The following is a 20,981-nucleotide window of genomic DNA, read 5'->3' on the forward strand; positions in this document are numbered from 1 at the left end:
CAATCACCGGAAATCGGAGCAGGGTTTGATCTTTCGAAGACTTGTGCTCCTTCGTGTTTTGATTTCACTCTTCACAAAACATAAGGATGAAAGTATGTGTCACTGGGAGGTGCTGAGCCATCTCAGTAAACATTTTGTTATGGTGACCAAAATTTTCACAGCCGACTTGATAACCGGGATTGTTGTGCATCCGAATCTCAACAGTATAATTCCGGGATAGTTTCGTATTTAATTGCATTTCTGCATGCTTGCGAAAATAGTACATCTCGGTATGCCATGCTTTTGTGTAGTGTCACAAATCTTTTTGTCCTATGTCAATACACAATGCTCACTTCACGCATTTCTGTTTCCTTCGCAATCTACTAGCGGTGGTGTTAGCACATCCTAGTTCTAGCGACAGATGATGAGTCACGTAGAATGTGTCTGGGTTTTCTCTACTTCTTATGGTATTCTCTGTAGATTTTAGCTTACGGCTTCTCCCGGTTCTGGTTGTGCAAAACGAGGGTATGTTAAATGTTCCTCTTTCTACAGTTAACGAACAGTTTCGTTTGAACCCGGACCGATATAATATTAAAGAATTTATGTTACGTAAATAACTTACTTCCATTTCCTTTTACTTTCATCGATTTTCAAGATATTTTTAGAATAGAAAATCTTCTAAACTTCATCGCCCAAATCACTTTCGCTTCAATTGCTATCTTAATATAGTCCTGTTTTACACAGCAACAGAAGCGTAGCGAAACTCTCACATAAAATCAGAACATTTTCAAAAGGCCTTTTAGATTTGTGAGCTTAAAAGCTACGATCTCTGCGAAGCACTGAAAGATGAGTTAATCAAACAGACGGTTTTTTTTAGAATAAATGAAAATATTAGAGAACATTAAAATTTTCGTGAAACTATCACTGAAAGAAGCAGTACTCGTACCACTAACTGTTTGGTAGTTTTTGCTTTAAGAAAATGCATGTTGATTATAAATAATCAGTTCAAAATACTTTAATCCAAATAGTTTCACCAACTCACGAATACCACGTCGAAAGAACTGTTCATCTTTCGAAGTGAAGCCATTTTACTACATCTCCATAACTAGTGAAGAGTTGCTCAAAGTTAACATCGATGGTCAGGGACAATCCATTTTTTCTGCGCTTGAGATTCTCGAAATAAATCCATTTTTCATTGCCACTTACGACCTGGTGCAGAAATCCCATTGTTTCATGCCGAGAAAGCAAAATTTTGTTCACCGTTTTTTTCACTTTTCCTGCTGTTTATCGTTCGGCTCACGAGGAACCGATTTTCCCACCTTCTGATTTTTCCCGTTACGTGTAGACGATCAGATGATGGCTTGGTGACTAGTGTTTAATATCTCCGAAATTCGGTATCATTGGCTTGACGTGTGCGTTTTTCGTCTTTCACACTAAAATCTCCCCCTTTTGTATTGTTTAAACCAACATTCACAAGCCGCAACTTACAGAACATATTGTTCGTAAGCTTCAAAAAAGGATTCGATGGGTCTCAGATGCACTTTTCTATAACAAAGTGATGAATCAACACAGCAAATGCTATTCACTAAGCGGCGGCCTCTTGCATACAAACCTGTAACCGCCTCGTTTGCCCGGTCTACTCAAAGCTAGGTTTCTTTGCTTCAGTTAGGTCGATATTAAGACTAATGACGAATTCGGCGAAATTACTCTTTCGGCGAAATGACTCTTTCGGCGAAATGGCTTTGGGCTAGATCGGGTTCCACATGCTGAAATTAAGAGGAAAGGTATTACAGTACTATGAACATATTCTGAATTTCATTCGGTTCGACTTCCGGTAAACTGTAAAAATTTCAAACCGTCACTTAAACTAGCGATCCGAAGAATGTCAAAATTCTGGGAAACTGTACTGAGAACTGTTCCAACTCGTAGATCTGTGATAAGTGCTTGATTCATGAAATTTATTGATCAAAAATGGTTTCAACAGGACGGCGGCATCATATCGCAGCTTCTCGGAGGCCAATTCACATCACCATTTCTGTTGATTATTCAATTTTCAAAGATTGTTCGCATAACATCGATTGTTTCGTTGCCTGGATGGCACGTAGCGCTGTCCTGTTGAAACCAAATATTTTTCATAAGTAAATTTCATGAATCAACCAACCAATGAATAATCATTGAAATCTATCAAACCGGTTTTTTTTTATTATTGCATTTTTCAATTCGTTTTTTTTAAAGGACACCCTGTAGATGTTGCCGTTTATTGGAATATTACATGTTTATTGTAACCATATATTTCGCTTGATATTTGATATAATTTGTCATAGTTATGTGCGAAGAGCAAATATTTCTTGTAAAATCAACCAGTCTGTAAAAAGAAAAATATTTACACTTATGTGGGTTCTTATAGTCTCACACATCAGCTCAAACAACTGAATATTTGAGCACCGAAACGTCGTTGATGAGCCACTCGCCGAAAAGCTGTTGAAGCGTTCAAAAACCATGTTTTAGGGGTACCTCAAGAAATACAAATTCAAAAATACAAGATTATTCATCAAAATCGATATTGTGCCGTTCAAAGTACTTCCCATCGACTGCAACACACTTTTGCCGGCGCTTGAAAGAATCCTCGAAACATTTTTTTATACTTAGTTTTCGGTATGGCGATCAGAGCCATCTGCGATTTTTCTTTAATCTCATCTAGGGTGCTGAAACGCGTTCCACGGAGCGGTTTCTTGAGTCGACCGAATAGAAAAAAAAACCGCAGGGAGCCAAATCAGATGAATTCGGTGGTTGCTGAATGATATTCGTTTCGTTTTTAGCCAATTGTTCACGGATAACGATGGCATTGTGTGACGATGCGTTATCATGGTGCAAGATCCACGAGTTGTTTGCCCACGGTGAATTGCTTCACGCAAGTGTCTCATACAAATGCCCAAATAATACTCCTTGTTGACGGTCTGGCCTTGTGTAAGGAACTCACGATACATAACACCCTTGTAATCAATGAAAACTGTGAGCATCGCCTTTTTTTCGACTGAAAACTCTCTCTTCGTGCCACTGATAAACGACTGATTTCTTCGGAGTATCTTTGCCGAAACACTCTTCTAACATTTGTAATGTCGTCGCACCATTGAAACCGATTTTAACGCAAAATTTAATGTAAACTTGTTGTTGCAAATTTAATTCCATTTTCAAAATTGTACAAAATCGAGGACACACACAAACGCAGATGTACTCAATACAGCGTAACTTTTACAAATGTCCAGGTCTCAAGCTGAAAATTTGATAGAAAATCAATTACAAATGTGGCAACCTAAAAAAATTTAAAAAATATCTAATCGGGTGACTCCCGGAACGCAACACGGTGGTGATTCCGGGAACTTTTTGATCAAGCAAATTGAGAAAAACATCAATGAATGTTTCGAATAAGGTTTCATTTTCGATTTAAAAAAAATCGCATACTCTCAGATCCAAATTTGATGAGTCGATGGATTGTTGGTTAACCTTTAAGGAGTGTATCGAAAATAAGCTAACCACACACATTTGTGTTGTACGCATGTATTTGTGATGGTTTTATATGCTCAGATCACAGCATGCATGCGTTTAGCTGTCAGTTTTCGTTTGTTTACTTGTTTGTGCGGTTGAAATTCTGCGTTTCAAAACGTCGCGTATTGAAAAGGAAGTAGAAGCGAAAAGGGTACTACTATGCGAAAATTGGCGAAGCGGTTTGAAATTCATCATGCCAGTGTTGAATCTATCATTAATAAGATTGGGGAGAATTTTATAATTTTCTCGAAGTTCACAAAATCCATATTGCCATTGTGACAGAAACTTTTCTTAAACCAAATGTCAAATTGAAAAGTAATCCACATTATGTGGTTCATCGATTTGACAGGTTTACTGGAATGGGTGGTGGAGTTGCCATTTTTGTCCAACGGCAAATTAAACATCGAATTTTACCTTCTTTCAATACTAAAGTTATTGAAAGCTTGGGAATCGAAGTTGAAACCATTCATGGAATTTATTTCATCGCTGGAGCATATTTGCCATTTCAATGCACCGGCGAACAATTAAATTTCTTTAAAGGCGATTTGCAAAAACTTACAAGATATCGATCGAAATTTTTCGTAATAGGGGACTTAAATGCTAAGCATGTCCAGTGGAATTGTAGGCAAAATAACAGTAATGGTAAAATACTTCATAATCAACTCTCAGCTGGTTACTTCACAGTTCTTTATCCCAGTAATCCGACTTGTTTCTCTTCAGTGAAAAACCCGTCTACAATTGATCTGGTTCTAACAGATCAAAGTCACATTTGTAGTGAACCGATTACACATGCTGACTTTGACTCAGATCATCTTCCAGTAACATTCAGACTTTCCAACGAAGCTATAAATAATCCAATTAGTTCTATTTTCAACTATCATAGAGCAAATTGGTTGGATTACAGATCTCACATTGAAAATCATGTGGATCATGAAACTATTTTAGAAAATTCTGCGGACATCGACACAGCAATTGATAATTTGAATCATTATATTATCGAAGCTAGAAATCTTTCAGTTCCCAAAGCTCAAACTAAATTAAATTCTCCTATCATCGATGACAATCTTCAACTGCTCATTCGGTTGAAGAATGTTCGTCGACGACAATATCAACGTTCTCGTGATCCTGCTATGAAAAATATAGTTAAGGATTTACAAAAAGAAATTAAACATAGATTTACTCTTTTGCGAAATGAAAATTTCGCTAAAGAAGTTGAACAAATTAAACCATATTCTAAACCTTTCTGGAAACTTTCTAAGGTTCTTAAGAAACCTCAGAAACCAATTCCTGCTCTCAAGGAAGGAAATCAAATACTTCTTACAAATGGCGAAAAAGCTCAAAAACTTGCTCAGCAATTCGAGAGTGTCCACAATTTTAATTTGAACGTTGTGAGTCCTATTGAAAATGAAGTCTCACTGAAATATGATCATATTTCAACCCAAGTGTTATCACACGATGACATTATTGAGACGAATTTTGATGAAATTAAATCAATTATTAGAAAACTTAGAAACATGAAGGCTCCCGGTAATGATGGAATTTTTAATATTCTTATTAAAAATCTTCCCGATGTTGCCTTGAGACTCCTGGTTAAAATTTTCAACAAGTGTTTTTCATTAGCTTACTTCCCAAAAAGATGGAAAAACGCTAAAGTAATTCCTATCCTCAAACCTGATAAAAACCCAGCAGAAACATCAAGTTATCGACCAATTAGCTTACTTTCTTCTATCAGTAAACTTTTTGAAAAAATTATCTTGTTGAGAATGATGTCTCATATAAATGAGAATTCAATTTTTTTACCAGAGCAGTTTGGATTTCGTCATGAACATTCAACTACTCATCAACTTGTCAGAGTAACGAACATGATAAAATCAAATAAATCTTCTGGGTTATCCACTGGAGTTGCTCTTCTAGACATAGAAAAAGCATTCGACAGTGTTTGGCACAAAGGTTTAATAGCAAAAATGTCTGATTTCCAGTTTCCTATTTATTTGATCAAAATGATTCAAAATTATTTAACTGATCGTACTCTTCAGGTTAGCTATCAGAATTGTAAATCTGAATTGCTACCCGTACGAGCCGGTGTTCCGCAGGGTTCGAGCGTAGCTCCAATCTTGTATAATATTTTCACTTCTGATCTTTCAAATCTACCCGTTGGTTGTCAGAAATCGCTATTCTGTGACGACACAAGTCTGTTAGCCACGGGTAGAAATCTAAGAGTGATCTGCAGTCGCCTACAAAGAAGTTTAAATATTTTCAGTGATTATCTGTCAAAATGGAAAATTAAACCAAATGCTGCAAAAACTCAATTAATTATATTTCCTCATAAGCCAAGAGCTTCTTTTCTTAAACCAAACAATAATCACATTCTAAAATTGAATGGCTTTGAATTGACATGGTCTGATCAAGCTAAATACTTAGGTTTAACGTATGACAAAAAACTCACTTTCAAGGATCACATTGAAGGAATCCAGGCAAAGTGTAATAAATATATTAAATGTTTATGTCCTCTTATAAACAGAAATTCTAAGCTCTGTCTAAAAAACAAATTGTTAATTTATAAACAAATTTTCAGACCAGCCATGCTTTATGCGGTACCAATTTGGTCAAGCTGTTGTTCCACCAGGAAGAAAACGCTTCAAAGGATTCAGAATAAAATTCTGAAAATGATTTTGAAACGTCCTCCCTGGTTTAGTACAAATGAGTTACACAGACTTACAAATATAGAACCATTAGATGTAATGTCACATAATATTATAAGCAAATTCCGACAAAAATCGATGCAATCTCCAATTGAATCGATTCGCTCTCTGTATTAGTTAGTAAGTTAGTATATAAGTTCCTTTTCCCCATTACACAATACAGATAGGTTTAGAATTTTCCCTACACAAAAATCTCAGAATTGCGGAAGCAAATAATGTCCTCATGGTAATAACCAAATCATATATATAATAGGGCTGAAAAGTCACCACTTGTGGCTGAACACCCAATTTAAATCTTAATAATTTAATTTTAACTCATATTCCAATAAATAGTTATTTAAAAAAAAAAAAGATTGGGGAACACTATTCTATGGTTGAGCTACCAGAAAAAGGCAGAAAACCCGATTCTTTCAACTCGAAACTGGACCAGAAAGTGATATCTCTAATCATGAAGAACAAATCAATGTCAATACGTGATTTGGCCAAAAAAGCAGGAATGAGTGTCGGAATGATCCAGCGTATCAAGAGACGAAATCACCTGAAGAACTACAAGAAGCAGAAAATCTCGAAACAAAGTGTAGAACAGAAGAAGCGAGCAGCAGCAAGGGCCCGGAAATTGTATTCGCGTCTTTTGCAGTGTCCGAATGCATGCGTTTTGATTGACGATGAGACTTATGTAAAGGAGGACTCAAAAACCCAGGTCCACAATACTTTACTGTCGTCGTTGGGGAGGATGTGAGCGATGCGGACAGGTCGATTCAAGTGGAGAAATTCGGTCGAAAGGTACTGGTGTGGCAAGCAATATGTTCCTGTGGTTTGAAGTCAACCATTTTTGCACTACCGGAACTATAAATGCACAAATATATCGATCTGAGATCCAGAAAAGATTGCTGCCTTTATATAAGAAGCATAGTAACGGTCCACTGTTTTTGCCGGATTTAGCGTCGGCTCACTATGCCAAAACTACTCTCAATTGGCTTGCGAAAAAGGGTATAAATTTCGTTGAGAAAAATATCAATCCACCAAATTGCCCTTAGCTTAGACCCATCGAACGTTACTGGGCAATCGTGAAGAGGGTCCTCAAGAAGACTGGTAATGCAGCGGCGAACATGCAGGAGTTCAAAAAATTTTGGGCTCAAGCGTCCAAAAAAATGCGATGCAACACTTGTCCGGAACTTGATGAAGAGCGTTCGATCAAAAGTTCGAAAATTCGTGAAGGAATAACTTAAATTTCATCCGGTTCTCATTATGATCAAGTTTCACCTCGTACAATAAATATCGTTTTTGATCATAATTTGAAAAAAAATTGTGGATAGCTTATTTTCGATACACTTCTTAGAAGGTCAGCAAAATTTTCCACTTTGCTCCTATATCCCCCGAATAAGTCCTTTTTCGACTAGTTTACTTCTTTGCTTTTTTTTGTGGAAAATGAAGTTGCGCTCGCGTGCATTCCTCTTGAAATTGGTTGGTTTTCGCGATCAAGACAAATCTGCTGCTAATTTTTTCATCTCATATATTATTTTCAAGAGTGAAAGTTCGGAAACCATCTAACATTACGAAAAGGAAATAATTTCTCCCTTCATTCCATAGCAATTGAAGAATCACTCTGTTTGTTGGCAAGAAATATGGAGATACTAAGGTTTATATTCAACATTGCAGAATTTTGAAGCATTTATTCGCAGTAAAGAGAAGCTCGATTTGTTTATTTTTGTAAAATTCATTTAAAAAAACAGCTTAAATTTGACATGCATTGCGAAAGGATTTGCCAGTTTGGGTTAAGGCAACCATGATATGATGTTCAAGACATCGGAAAAGATATTGCGTTAAAATTGTGAAATTTAGTAGGGTAAACTTTTTATGCCTGCGGAGCGGTTCAAGTTACATTAGCGGTTTAATTTGAGCTGCTATGCATTGAAAAATCGAAGTCGAAAGCTACCCAAAAATGAATTGCAATTGTTGTTCGAGCTTGAATTCTTTTGGATCCGCACTCGAGAGACACTTACGACGGACCATGTAGCTGTTGGACCCGAAAATCGTTTCGACCAGGTGAAGGACACATTATTCGAAACAGTTTTCAACGTTAAGCCACCGATCGTTGCTTGCTCGAAATAGAATTGGAAGAAAAAGACCCGTAGGACGATCGAAAAGGCAACCTTCCGCCGCATCCGTCACATTCCCATCAGTCGATAGCGCATATTTTCTATTGGTATATCCTGAGTGTGTACCAAACTACGGTCTCGCTTCGAAGCGGATGTAAGTCGAAGCACAAAGCGAAACCGGAAAGCTTTTTACCGCGTTTGACAAGCGTCGTATGTGTGTATGTCAGCAGTATTCGTGTCTGAGTGAACGCGGCACTTTCCGTATTGTCATCCTGATTCCTGCAGCGCACTTCATTTCAACTGCATCAAACTGCCAGGCCAGGCTATAGGAAAAGGGAGGAGAATTCAAAAGCGCATGAAGTTATTATCATATAAAATGCCTGGCACTCGGTGTTACGTGGTGGAAATAGTTCTAACAGAATGAACAGGGCTCTCTCCATTGGCAGTGCAATGCAATGAAACGAAAGTATTTAGTTATGCGTCTTTGCCTGATTTAGTTAACTGACAGTTCAGTTGAGCACCTGATGAATGGGATGAATGATACGAAGCTCCCTGAATAGTTACACCATACTCTCAATGGTTGAATGTTTGAATCTCAACAAAAAAAAAGAAGGAAATGTGACACCTCACTTGTACAGGAGTAACTGTTTAGGTATGTATTTCACTTGAATGTGCTTCAACCATACTGGGGGGGAGATACATTCTCCTGCTCTGTGTTGTGTATCCTTTCGGTGGGTGGCATTTAGCTGGCCTGGCCCACACATTCTGCCTCGAAAGTTTGCTACTGTTTCGCTAGAAGACACACTTGGAATAGAACCGATATGGGGCTGTCTTCCGGCTGTCTAACATCCTGTTGCTTCGAATGCCAGGCATTTGCGTATATAGGGTACTGTTCCACTGAAACGGTCGCCGTGTTTATTTGAAGTTCGGTTGAATATGCGAATGTAATTTTCATTTTTTTTCTTTCAACGAAGAGAATGCGTTCAGTAATGGCTAAATTATTACTTAGTCAAATATTTTCGCAGCATTTGGTCTAATTTTTTAGGGAAATCCACGAAGAAATACAAATTGAATGAATTTTTGGACCATTATTTCTGAACTGCTTACGAATATATTAGAGTATGATGAGTTAAGTTCCCAATGGGATCGTAGTACCAAGATACTGCTTCGTCTTGAATCTGTAATCGATAGCACCTCGGAATGAAGTTTATTAGCAAAATTACTCTGTGTTTCTAATTTATCTAATGAATTGCTACGAGTCGAGCGGCATTCTACCATGGCTAAAGACTGGACGCTAAGTTGCCAACTGTTGCTGAGTATTTGAAGGGAAAAAAACAACGGATAAGTCATAAAAATACGAAAGTATTCATTGAAAACAATAGTAATAAGAGGAAACTGACATTATGAGTATTTTTCCGGTGCAACTTCGGCATAGGAGAAAAGTTCCTGTCAGCAACAGGAGGAGGCCAATGGGAGCAGCGGGCGACGGGATAAACAGAAGAAGTTCATTTGACATTCCATGTTAACTGACATTGCATTGCTAGCGCAACTGTGGTTGTGTTTGTCGTTTCCATTGTGTTGCGGTGAGTAAGGAAGTGAGGCATTATGATCCAACAACCAACCAAGCGTCACCATCACGTGCTATAGCTGTCATCATTGTCTTCATGCTGGCAGATTTTTCTCCCGATTCTGCGAGATGACGGGTTCGGATGAAGTTGACCTAGGACCAGTTTTTTTTTTATTTTCTTACCTATGCTGGTCGTAATTACTCTGGCCGGAAGCAAATATACGAACGTGTATTTGGTGGGAATGCCGACATCATGCAAATGTGTTTAAACTTCGAATTGGTGCTCTGGAATAGGGAGTTGTTAGAAAACTCAATACTTATTGTTTCGAAATCATGAATTCGAAATTGTTCATGTTTAATTCGATTTAGAATATCTGAATATATTCTTTTGTCGAAGTGAGAAAATAATTTTAGGAACGGCGAGAAATTTTTTTTTAATTTTTCTTGGAGGAGCAAGTTGTTATAGGGGAGAGTGTTCAGTAACCGACACCCTTTTGTTTTAAGCTTATAACTTCTGACTAAGTGCACATTATGCGGATATCAATGGAAAGCTAAAGTCCCTAGCTAACAACTGATTAAGCAACTAAGTTGATTTATTTGATTGGGAAAACTTTATTACAAAGTGATAAATTTTGGCCATTTCAAAAAAGGTGTTCGGTTACCGGTACCCCAAGAATTTTGACTAAAAATGGGAAAATATAAGTAAAGACTGCAATTATTTAAAGAAAAATGTGATTAATCCACCTAGCAGTGAGATTATACCTTTTTTTATCAATCCGCATGTGTTTTTTTTGCATGGATATTCTTAGGTGTTTTAGTTCTCATGACATTATTTTAATTATCGTCGTTTTAAACGACAATCTGAGATTTTAATCACTCATGTAATGAAACTGCAAATCGTATCGAATTTCAATCTTAACGTGTGACAATCGATTGAACATTCCATGAGATGTCGAAGTAAGTTTCACTTTAGAGTTTTTCGTCATTATTTTTGGTACTTCCAGAGCCGGTATTCAGGAACTAGCATAACCCAAAATGATTCGAATGGCCATACATTAATACGCCAAACAATTTACATCTTCTATATCGGTATGAATTTTAAAAACTCATCATCTGTAATTCCAGAATCGGATAAAATTCACCAATTTTGTAAGGGACCTTAAGTCCTTTAATTTGAATTTTTGTTTCTGAAGTTCGATTTGGCCATTTTGAGAAAATGATTGAGCTTTGATAAACGATTCGATACTGGAACCGGAATTCTAAAATCGGTGTAGCCGAAATCAGTTAAATTCACCTGAGGAGTGTGAAGACATCTTTGAGAAATTGTAGTGCGAATTAAAATTCGGGGGGTTCATTCCGAATCCAAAAACGAATACCGCTCAAACTGAAATATATTTATTTGGTAATCGACTATCCAAATCTGCAAACCCGATAAACCTGTTTAATTTATGTGAAATGGACATTTTTATACTAATCACCCTGTATCTCCTAAACCAGAAGTCGGATGTGACTAAAAAGAAAGATGTTTTATAGAAATTTAAGACCTCTCATTTTAATCATAGATGATTCTTAGATTTCATTTGAATCTTAGATCGGTTCAGCCATTTACGAGAAAAATGAATTGCATTATTTTAATTTCGTCTCACATATTATCCTGTAGTTCCGGAACCAGAAGTCGGATCCAAACATAATTCAGGAATCTTGTTTAGGAGCATACGACTTTTCATATGAATCGGAGTTTGTAGAAAACGGTTGAGTCATCTCCGAAAAAAATTGAGTGAAATTATTTGTCACACACGCATTCGCTGATCTCGACGAACTGAGTCGTATGGTATATGGAAATTATGTTCTTCCAGCATTTGTTGCTGTAAGTAGTTTAAATCAATATAATTATGGAATTACTTTCAACTCGAAAATGCTGATATCATCTGGTTTACATATGCCATATTCGAACGATTATGTTGCCAAAAATGAACCGTGCTAAAATCGGTCCGAGGCAAATTGTCATAAAAAAGAATGCTGTACACAGTCTTTTTGGTAATTAGAAACAATTGTATGTAACAGTATAAAAAATCGTGTTTTATGTTGCTCCCAAGCATTGCTTTGTCATACAGCGCTCAAAACTCCTACTGCTGGAATAGGGGGAAAAGTCGCTTATACAAAAATGTCGATATCTCCGTTAAAAATGGACGGATTTTAACAATCTATGGCTTGTTTGATAGGTATCATCGTGCGGAATCTAAGTCTGAAAATATATTCTGTTTTCAAGGTCAATTGTGACAGATACTGTCAAAAAACTGAAAATTTTGACATAAAACTTCGTATAACTCAAAAAGTAAACATCCGATCTCAAAACCATTCAATAGCGTTCTGGGTGACGGGAAGACCCTTCATTTGCGACTAGTTTGATCAAAATCGGTCCAGCCATCTCTGAGATCTCGACCTCTTAGTTGACAACACACATACAGACACACACACACACATTTGTTCAGTTCGTCGAGCTGAATCGATTGGTATATGACATTCGGCCCTCCGGGCCTCGGAAAATTTGTCTAAAGTTTGAGCGAATTCTATACCTATTTTTGTATATATAATAAAACGGAATTTATTTGTTTCGGAGGCGTTTTGGACAAAAGTCTTCATTGCCTAATGGTGACTTCGCCTTGGCTTTCTTGACCGATGATTTGGATGGTGATGCCTTTGGCGTTGATTGGTTGGCCTTCCACCGGCTTCGCGGGAATGCATACGTTACTGCAGTAGAATTTATTGGCTTCTTATCCACTAATTAATGGCATTTATCAGTGCATTGAAGTTCATTTTCCTTGACTTTGATGATTTGTTTGGAGTCGCCATGGCTAACGGAATCAGAGAACCCAAGTTTTTACTTATATGACGGATGTTTTAAAGCTGTTAATTTGTCCACGTGTTGTATATCACCAGTGATGCCAGTTAGTACAACAAGTTTAGCTAGCAAAAACAAAAAAAAATGTTAATTCTGACGAATGCCGGCAAACAATCGATGTTTCAAAAGTATGCAAAAAGTCTTCAGACGAGAAAAGGTTCGCAGGTTAACACGAAATTTGATGATTTACAGACAAATTTGCAGATTTGGCATCTCTGCATATCACTGACAATTTTGCACGATTTGTCGCAAAAAATGGGGTGCCGGTAACCGAAATCGGTAGACATTTTGAAAATTACTACAATTTGGTTGCGAAAATTTTCATAGCATCCGGTATTAAATCGCGAAATAGATCGATTTCACTTCATAGATATTCAATCCACTCACCTTTTCGATTGATGCTCTTCAATTTATGATACTCTAAAAAAAGTCAGAAAAAACTTTTGTGTTAATTTTCATGTGATTAAAATTTATTTTGAGCGCTAAAAAAATACAAGCGTCTGTTTGCTTCGGTATTCGGCACAAAAAAACGTGCTGCTATTACACACAAATACATACACACACACATGACAATTGTTGGAATGACGCTATCTACTTTCTGTCAAAAGTTACGGTGGGGTGCCGGCACCGGAAAACCTTCCCCTACAAATTTGTTTTTTTTCAATTGCACATAATCTTTGGTGAAAGAATCCTAAAGAACATCTACTGAAATGAACTAAAATTCTCAAGAAATCAAGAAATATTTCAATCTGGGGTGGTTATATTTTCACTCTCGTTAGCTCCGCCTTTTTTTGGTGACTGACAATGGTTCTGATGTTCAAACATTGTCCTTGAACTGTTTCTCTCTTAGTGCAGTTCACGTGCGCCGATTTTATAGCACGAGAAAAGAAAATAAGAATACAGTTTCAACATGTTTAAGCACACGTTTGCTACTCACTTCTTGGTGACAGTGATGCTGATATTTGATCAGGGTACATAAAGTGATTTGCTCTATGTGCAGACACGGTTCACGGCGTGTGATATTCATAAATATACCTGCTTTATGAACTATGAGCGCTTTTGAGAAAGCATAAGCTTTGTTGTTTCATTAAAATGGCTGTCCGTGCACGAGAATGGAAGAGAGCGAAAAATGTGCACCCATACCACCGTTTCTCCTTCTCTCGGTAACAGAGAACCAACAACCCCACAATTCATAGCAAGCAACTATCTTCACTAGACTAAAATTAGGATAGTGCTGAAGATTATATATTCAGTATTTGCTAACAGACAGATGACTGGCTCTTAATTGTAAAGGGTGATTTTTTAAGAGCTTGAGAACTTTTTTAAACAATAAAACGCATAAAATTTGCAAAATCTCATCGGTTCTTTATTTTAAACGTTAGATTGGTACATGACATTTACTTTTTGAAGATAATTTCATTTAAATGTTGACCGCGGCTGCGTCTTAGGTGGTCCATTCGGAAAGTCCAATTTTGGGCAACTTTTTCGAGCATTTCGGCCGGAATAGCCCGAATTTCTTCGGAAATGTTGTCTTCCAAAGCGGGAATAGTTACTGGCTTATTTCTGTAGACTTTAGACTTGACGTAGCCCCACAAAAAATAGTCTAAAGGCGTCAAATCGCATGATCTTGGTGGCCAACTTACCGGTCCATTTCTTGAGATGAATTGTTCTCCGAAGTTTTCCCTCAAAATGGCCATAGAATCGCGAGCTGTGTGGCATGTAGCGCCATCTTGTTGAAACCACATGTCAACCAAGTTCAGTTCTTCCATTTTTGGCAACAAAAAGTTTGTTAGCATCGAACGATAGCGATCGCCATTCACTGTAACGTTGCGTCCAACAGCATCTTTGAAAAAATACGGTCCAATGATTCCACCAGCGTACAAACCACACCAAACAGTGCATTTTTCGGGATGCATGGGCAGTTCTTGAACGGCTTCTGGTTGCTCTTCACTCCAAATGCGGCAATTTTGCTTATTTACGTAGCCATTCAACCAGAAATGAGCCTCATCGCTGAACAAAATTTGTCGATAAAAAAGCGGATTTTCCGAATGGACCACCTAAGACGCAGCCGCGGTCAACATTTAAATGAAATTATCTTCAAAAAGTAAATGTCATGTACCAATCTAACGTTTAAAATAAAGAACCGATGAGATTTTGCAAATTTTATGCGTTTTATTGTTTAAAAAAGTTCTCAAGCTCTTAAAAAATCACCCTTTAGAATGTTCCTCCAAGGTCCGAACGTGCTTCACATTCGTTAATACAGAATTCATTTTGTGTGCACTGCCACTGCTAGTTTTTTTGAATAAAGGTTTTGCAGTTATAAGGACATGCGTTTTTTACAGCTATCAACAAGTCATAGTTATACGCAGTTAAAACACTGTCAAATTTCTAGAATGGAGAAATAATATTTGAAAAAGTTCCATTTGAAATTTTTGAAAATCATGACAAACAAATAAAAATTTGCCGATATATATTTTTTAAAACCGCTGTATTTCGAGAAAGGTAACGGTATAGCAAAATTTTGATTAACATTGTTTCAATTGGAAATTTAGCATTCTTACATAAAATTTTGTAGAAAAATGAATTAAAAAAATTTGATGATTTTCTAAACTTTATATTATTTTGGAAATATGTAACGGTTTCAAATATTATTTCTCCATTCTAGAAAATCTAGAAAAGTATTTTAATTTGAACTTCAGCTACAATATATAACAAAATAAATCATAAAGTATTTTCCCTTTTTTGAGATATTATTTATGTACTTTTTCAAATAAAAATCTTTCTTTTTACATAGTCCTTATTTATTATTATCTAAAACATTGCAGGAAACACCAAATCGATCGGACCCTCCGTTTCTGAAACATATATTATTGAAAATTTTTAAGGGATTTTTACTTAGTCGCTTCTCAAAAGTAAGGCTAGAATAAAAATGACAAACTTCTGATGTAAAGACTGTCCCAGAAAGTATAGACGCAACCGCTGCCATTTCGCAATGGTTCAGAATCTGTCAATTTTTATGGTTGCGTCCTGTTGCTTACACTCTTCTCTTGTTTATTCGTTTTCATTAGTTTGTTTCGAAATGCGTGGACTTTCAGCAGAACAACGTCGAAAAATTGTGTACAAATGGTGCACAGAACGCGGACACTGAGTTACTGGAAGAAAGCTATGGTCTGGCAAGCAATTTGTAGCTGCGGTAAGATTTCGATACCCTTCATCACCACTGCTTCAATGAACAGCGAAATTTACATCAAGGAATGTTTACAAAAACGACTTCTACCCATGATTCGAAGCCACAAGGATCCTGTTGTCTTCTGGTTAGATCTTGCTTCTTGCCACTACTCGAAATCAACGGTAGAATGGTATACTACCAAAAATGTCACTTTTGTCCAAAAAGACATGAATCCACCAAATTGCCCACAACTTCTACCAATTGAGGAATTTTAAGCATTAACGAAGGCACATCTTAGGAAACATGTCTCGGCAGCCGAAACCATTCAACAGTTCGAAAATGATTGGAAAAAAGTGTCAAAACTTGTCGCCAGGAAGTTTGTACGGAATTTAATGAGGAATGTTCGCCAGAAGGTGCGCCAGCTAGTCTACAATGGCTAAGTAGCAAATGTTGAGAATAATATTCTGTTGTTGTAGTCTATATTATCAGTATATCGAATAAAATTTGAATATCTAACACTTGTAAATTATTTACAGCGAAATCAAAGTGCGTCCATACTTTCTGGGACAGTCTTCAAATTGTCTCTTTTGATCATAAAGAATACATACATAAAATTTAAACCAAATTAAAAATTACAAGAAAAAATCGACGATTTCGTATGGAATTGCTCATTTCTATTTTTTGTTTATTATGCTTTCTATGAAATTCAATCGGTAGGCAGGCGCGTATACCCGGGGGTTTGGGGGTTCAAACTGCTAAGCATTCTTCGAAAAAAAACGAACACACCAAAAAAAAACTGAATTTTACAGTTGACCTAATCCCATATACGGTACAATTCATGAAAACCTAATAAGTAGAATTACGCAAAATTTAATTAGTAATGACCTCACGTTGGATTAGCATGAATTTTGCGGATTTCGACTGTAATTTGCATTCTACTAGCTAGTGCGACTGTATGAATTTATGCATCATTTATCAACCACCAAGATGTGTGCTTCCGTGGCTCAGTCGATTAACAGGTGTACTTTGTGATCCAATGATTCTCGGTTGAAGGCCTTGCTATCTGTTTTTTTTTTCATTTCAAAGAATTTAATCTACATGTTCTTGAACGTAAATTTACGTGATTGACGACGCTTCATTCATGTGCATTCATAAGACGACGCTTCATTCATGTGCGTTTCACAAGATTTGGTTTAAACAAACCTTGATTCTTAGTGCATTCCACTTTCGATGTATTAACCTTTTTAATGTGACAAACATTTATTCAAATATGACAATATTAACAAATAATCAAAAGATAATATAGCTTTGTTGAAAAGATAAAATAAAATCTCATTTTTCGGAAAAACGAGACTCGAACCCGTAGCTAGCGTAGCTTTCTGTTGACTGTATTTCCATAGATATATGACTATAATGGAATGCTGTGGTGGCCTAGTAAAGCGAGGCCTACTTGATTCTTCCAGTCAATTAGACTTTCTCTGCATGTGTTTTCATATGCAGGGTAGTTTATTTGGAAAACAATTTTCCCGGTTAGGAGCTAGCTACGGGTTCGAGTCCCATCGCTTTAAATCTGTTAAATGTTTTTCAATATTTGAACAAAAATGTGAGTTGTCATCTTTTTCCTTGGCCATTGTACAAATTCTGACCAGTATCTTTCATCGTTATTTCTCTGATGTTGGTAGTAGAAGTATATCTAGTCGACAGTTTCTTCGTTAACATTGTAGCAATCGTCTGTAATTCTACTTTACGATTTCTTACGACAGTTGATTAAACCTGAAGTTTAAAAAGAACACCGTGCTACAACCACCCAATCCCAGTTAGGAAAAATGATAGAATTCGGCCAACAATATATAATGTTCCGTTGGATGCCATTGGTGTAAACTATTGCAATAATCAAGCTAATCTTTCAGTACTCTGTTAGAACATCCACTAACGGTACACAGAGCTAGTGTGTTCCAGAAACCAACCGGTTGGCTTTTTTTCTCCGTTAACCAAGCACTTTGGGGTAGATTTGAAACTGTCCAGAATCATAGATAACAGCGGGCAGACAAGGAACGTTTCACTCGAGAAAAAAAACGAACCACCAAAAATAAAGAGTTCGTGAAAGTCGAACGATGGCAAAATATTTACAGCAGCAGCATTTCGGCCTCATACGAATTTAATAAGTCTCAGTCCAGTTAAACTGGTAGTGTTTTTTTTTCGTGGATTTTGTATAAATTTTCACGGTCCATGATTCGAGAAAAAATAATGACGCCAGAGCTAATTTGAAATGTTGATGGTTTCGGGCTTTATGGTGCACTGAACGAAAGTGTGTATGAGACATGATAGAGTCTCCCTCCGTCTCGCAATCGATGCTTGAACGAGACTTACGTAAAATTACTTCATTTTGATCATTTGAGCAATCGGTACATTTCAAGATAAATAGTAAAACAAAAATTATTCTACTGCTATGGTCACTTTTGATCGAACCTTCGGATTTCGGGGCTTGGGCTGCTTTCGATAGTATGAAGGATTCATGGTTATTCTCGAACTCGTAGCATTATTGCAATGCAACAACAACAAACACAAAAAAGAAATACCTTGGCAGGATACTCTCTTCACATTCATTAAAATGACTAGTCTCATACCAAAAACACAGAACTGAAAACGGTGGAGAATAGTCACGGTCAGCGCATCATAAGGAACGAGAAGGAAAGTGGAAATTGTTGCTGCAGAACGTCTAAAAGCAAATGACAACGCTGATGAAAACAAGAGTAAAAGCAAATACTTCTTCCCTCGCATTTTCCTTCCACATAAATTGGGTACCACTGTTTATATATCAGCCCCAGCATATACCGACAGTATTCCTGCTCAACAACTATGTTGTGTCTAGCTCGAGTTATATTTCATTCGGTACCGAACTCAACTTTGCCTCTTTTCCACCTGCAAAAGAAGGAAAATTTGTTCCGGTGTCTCATCCGATTTTCATGATAGATAGTAGCATACAAAATAACCACAGAACATTGTGATATTTTTTGTATTGTATTTTTGATACTGTTCAATTTGATTCGAAAATATGTTTCATGTTTTAAATTTCATATTAAACATGCTACCAAAACATATTAATCGGTACGAAGATAATACTTCTGGACCTGATTTTCTTGTGTTATAATATCAGCATGTAGTGAATAGAAGGCAAGATGAAATTTAATTTTTATATTGTTTCGAGATTTTTCCATAATTGACCAACATTTATAACATGTATTAAACGATAAGTTGCTAAATAATTGTTTGAATATAGAATTTTCGACAATCAAAACATGTTTCCCAGGTTTTAATTCATCTATTTAGTTGGAATCTTTCTTTGTTGCTTCAAATAGGATCAGCATGCTGAATCCACGTGAAATGCTTCGTGCATAGTTCATCGGCATATTTCACACATTCGATATTGCAATTGCTCTTCTAGTATGATAACCAAACCGAGTTGGTGGTTGGGCACTGGTCTTACAAGCAAGTTGTTGTATGTTCGAGAACTTGGAAGAATTCTTAGGGTCAGTAGGATCGTAGTACTGTAGTACTGTTGAAACAGAAAGGTCAATTTCCACAAAAGGAATGTAATGCCAACATTTCTTAAGTGTTGAACATTCATAATTATTTCAATGATCAATGACTTAATTCAGAAGAACTGAGAAGAATGAATTAGAAAAGGATGTTCTCTCAGGCAATAGGCTATTTGATGATCAACTATATTGTCAGTAGATGCATCACGTCTTGTCTCTGCTACTGCAGCTGTTCTGGAAACACTTAGATCGATAGGTTTCTGCATTTATAGTTCCGGTAGTGTAAAAAATGGTTGACTTCAAACCACAGGAACATATTGCTTGCCATACCAGTACCTTTCGACCGAGTTTCTCCACTTGAATCGACCTGTCCGCATCGCTCACATCCTCCCCAACGACGACAGTAAAGTGTTGTGGACCTGGAAGGGTTTTTGAGTCCTCTTTTACATAAATCTCATCGTCCATCAAAACGCATGCATCCGGACCCTGCAAAGGTCTTTAGGTGATCTCGCCTCTTGATACGCTGGACCATTCGTTCCTGCTGTTTTGGCCAAATCACGCATTGACATTGATTTGTTCTTCATGATTAGAGATACCACTTTCTGGTCCAGTTGGTCGGGTTGGAAGAACCGGGTTTTCTGCCTCTTCCTGGTAGCTCATCCTAAGAATAATGTTCCCCAAACTTATTAATTATGTTTTTAACACTGGCATGATGAATTCCAAAACGCTTCGCCAATTTTTGCATAATAATACCCTTCTCACTTAGCCATGTGTCCAGATCTTTAATTTCCACTTCCTTTTCAATACGCGACATTTTTAAAACGCAGAATTTCAACCGCACAAACAAGTAAAGAATCGAAAGCTGACAGCCAAACGCACAGCATGCTGCGATCTGAGCATAAAAAACCATCACAAATACATGCGTACAACACGAATGTATGTGGATAGCTTATTTTCGATACACTCCTTAATTGATTGGATCAGTGCTTGGGGAATATAGCGGGTGGGGCAAAGCTTCCCATATAAGTGTATTCAAATAAAAGTTTTTACGACATTTAAAACAAGGAGTCCTCATTGTCAAATTACTCTGTCGGGACGATGTTTACATTGCGGCAGTTTATTGCAATGCTTTGTTCAAAAGTAACGTCACCAAATCTTCGTCTTCGAACTTTTTCGTTTGTCAAGGGCATTCCTTGTCTCACATGTCGAAATTTTCATCTTTTAAACCAAGCAAACCATTTTCTGCATATTTACTTAGCGAGATTATATTCATCATACAATTCCACTAAAATATGAGTATTTTCCGCCAACCCTTTCTTCGTGCTCAAGTTATAAAAGTAACACTTCAAAACATGTAAAATCAGCTTTTTTGTTCAGATGGGAGGATAGGAATTATTTGGGCTTTGAGATTAAGTAGAATCCTTCGTCGTAGTAGTTAAAATATATCATTTCAGTGGTATTTTTTTTCTGTTGCCACA

General features: G+C 36.9%; 1 protein-coding gene across 9 annotated transcripts in view; it reads left to right on the forward strand.

The window, feature by feature from the left end:
- The window catches only part of LOC131436156 (putative uncharacterized protein DDB_G0282133), a 67,428-nt gene that overhangs the window by 11,496 nt on the left and 34,951 nt on the right, over positions 1-20,981 (forward strand). The window lies entirely within an intron of this gene.

Source organism: Malaya genurostris, chromosome 1 (genome assembly GCF_030247185.1).
Source record: "Malaya genurostris strain Urasoe2022 chromosome 1, Malgen_1.1, whole genome shotgun sequence".
Classification (NCBI taxonomy): domain Eukaryota; kingdom Metazoa; phylum Arthropoda; class Insecta; order Diptera; family Culicidae; genus Malaya; species Malaya genurostris.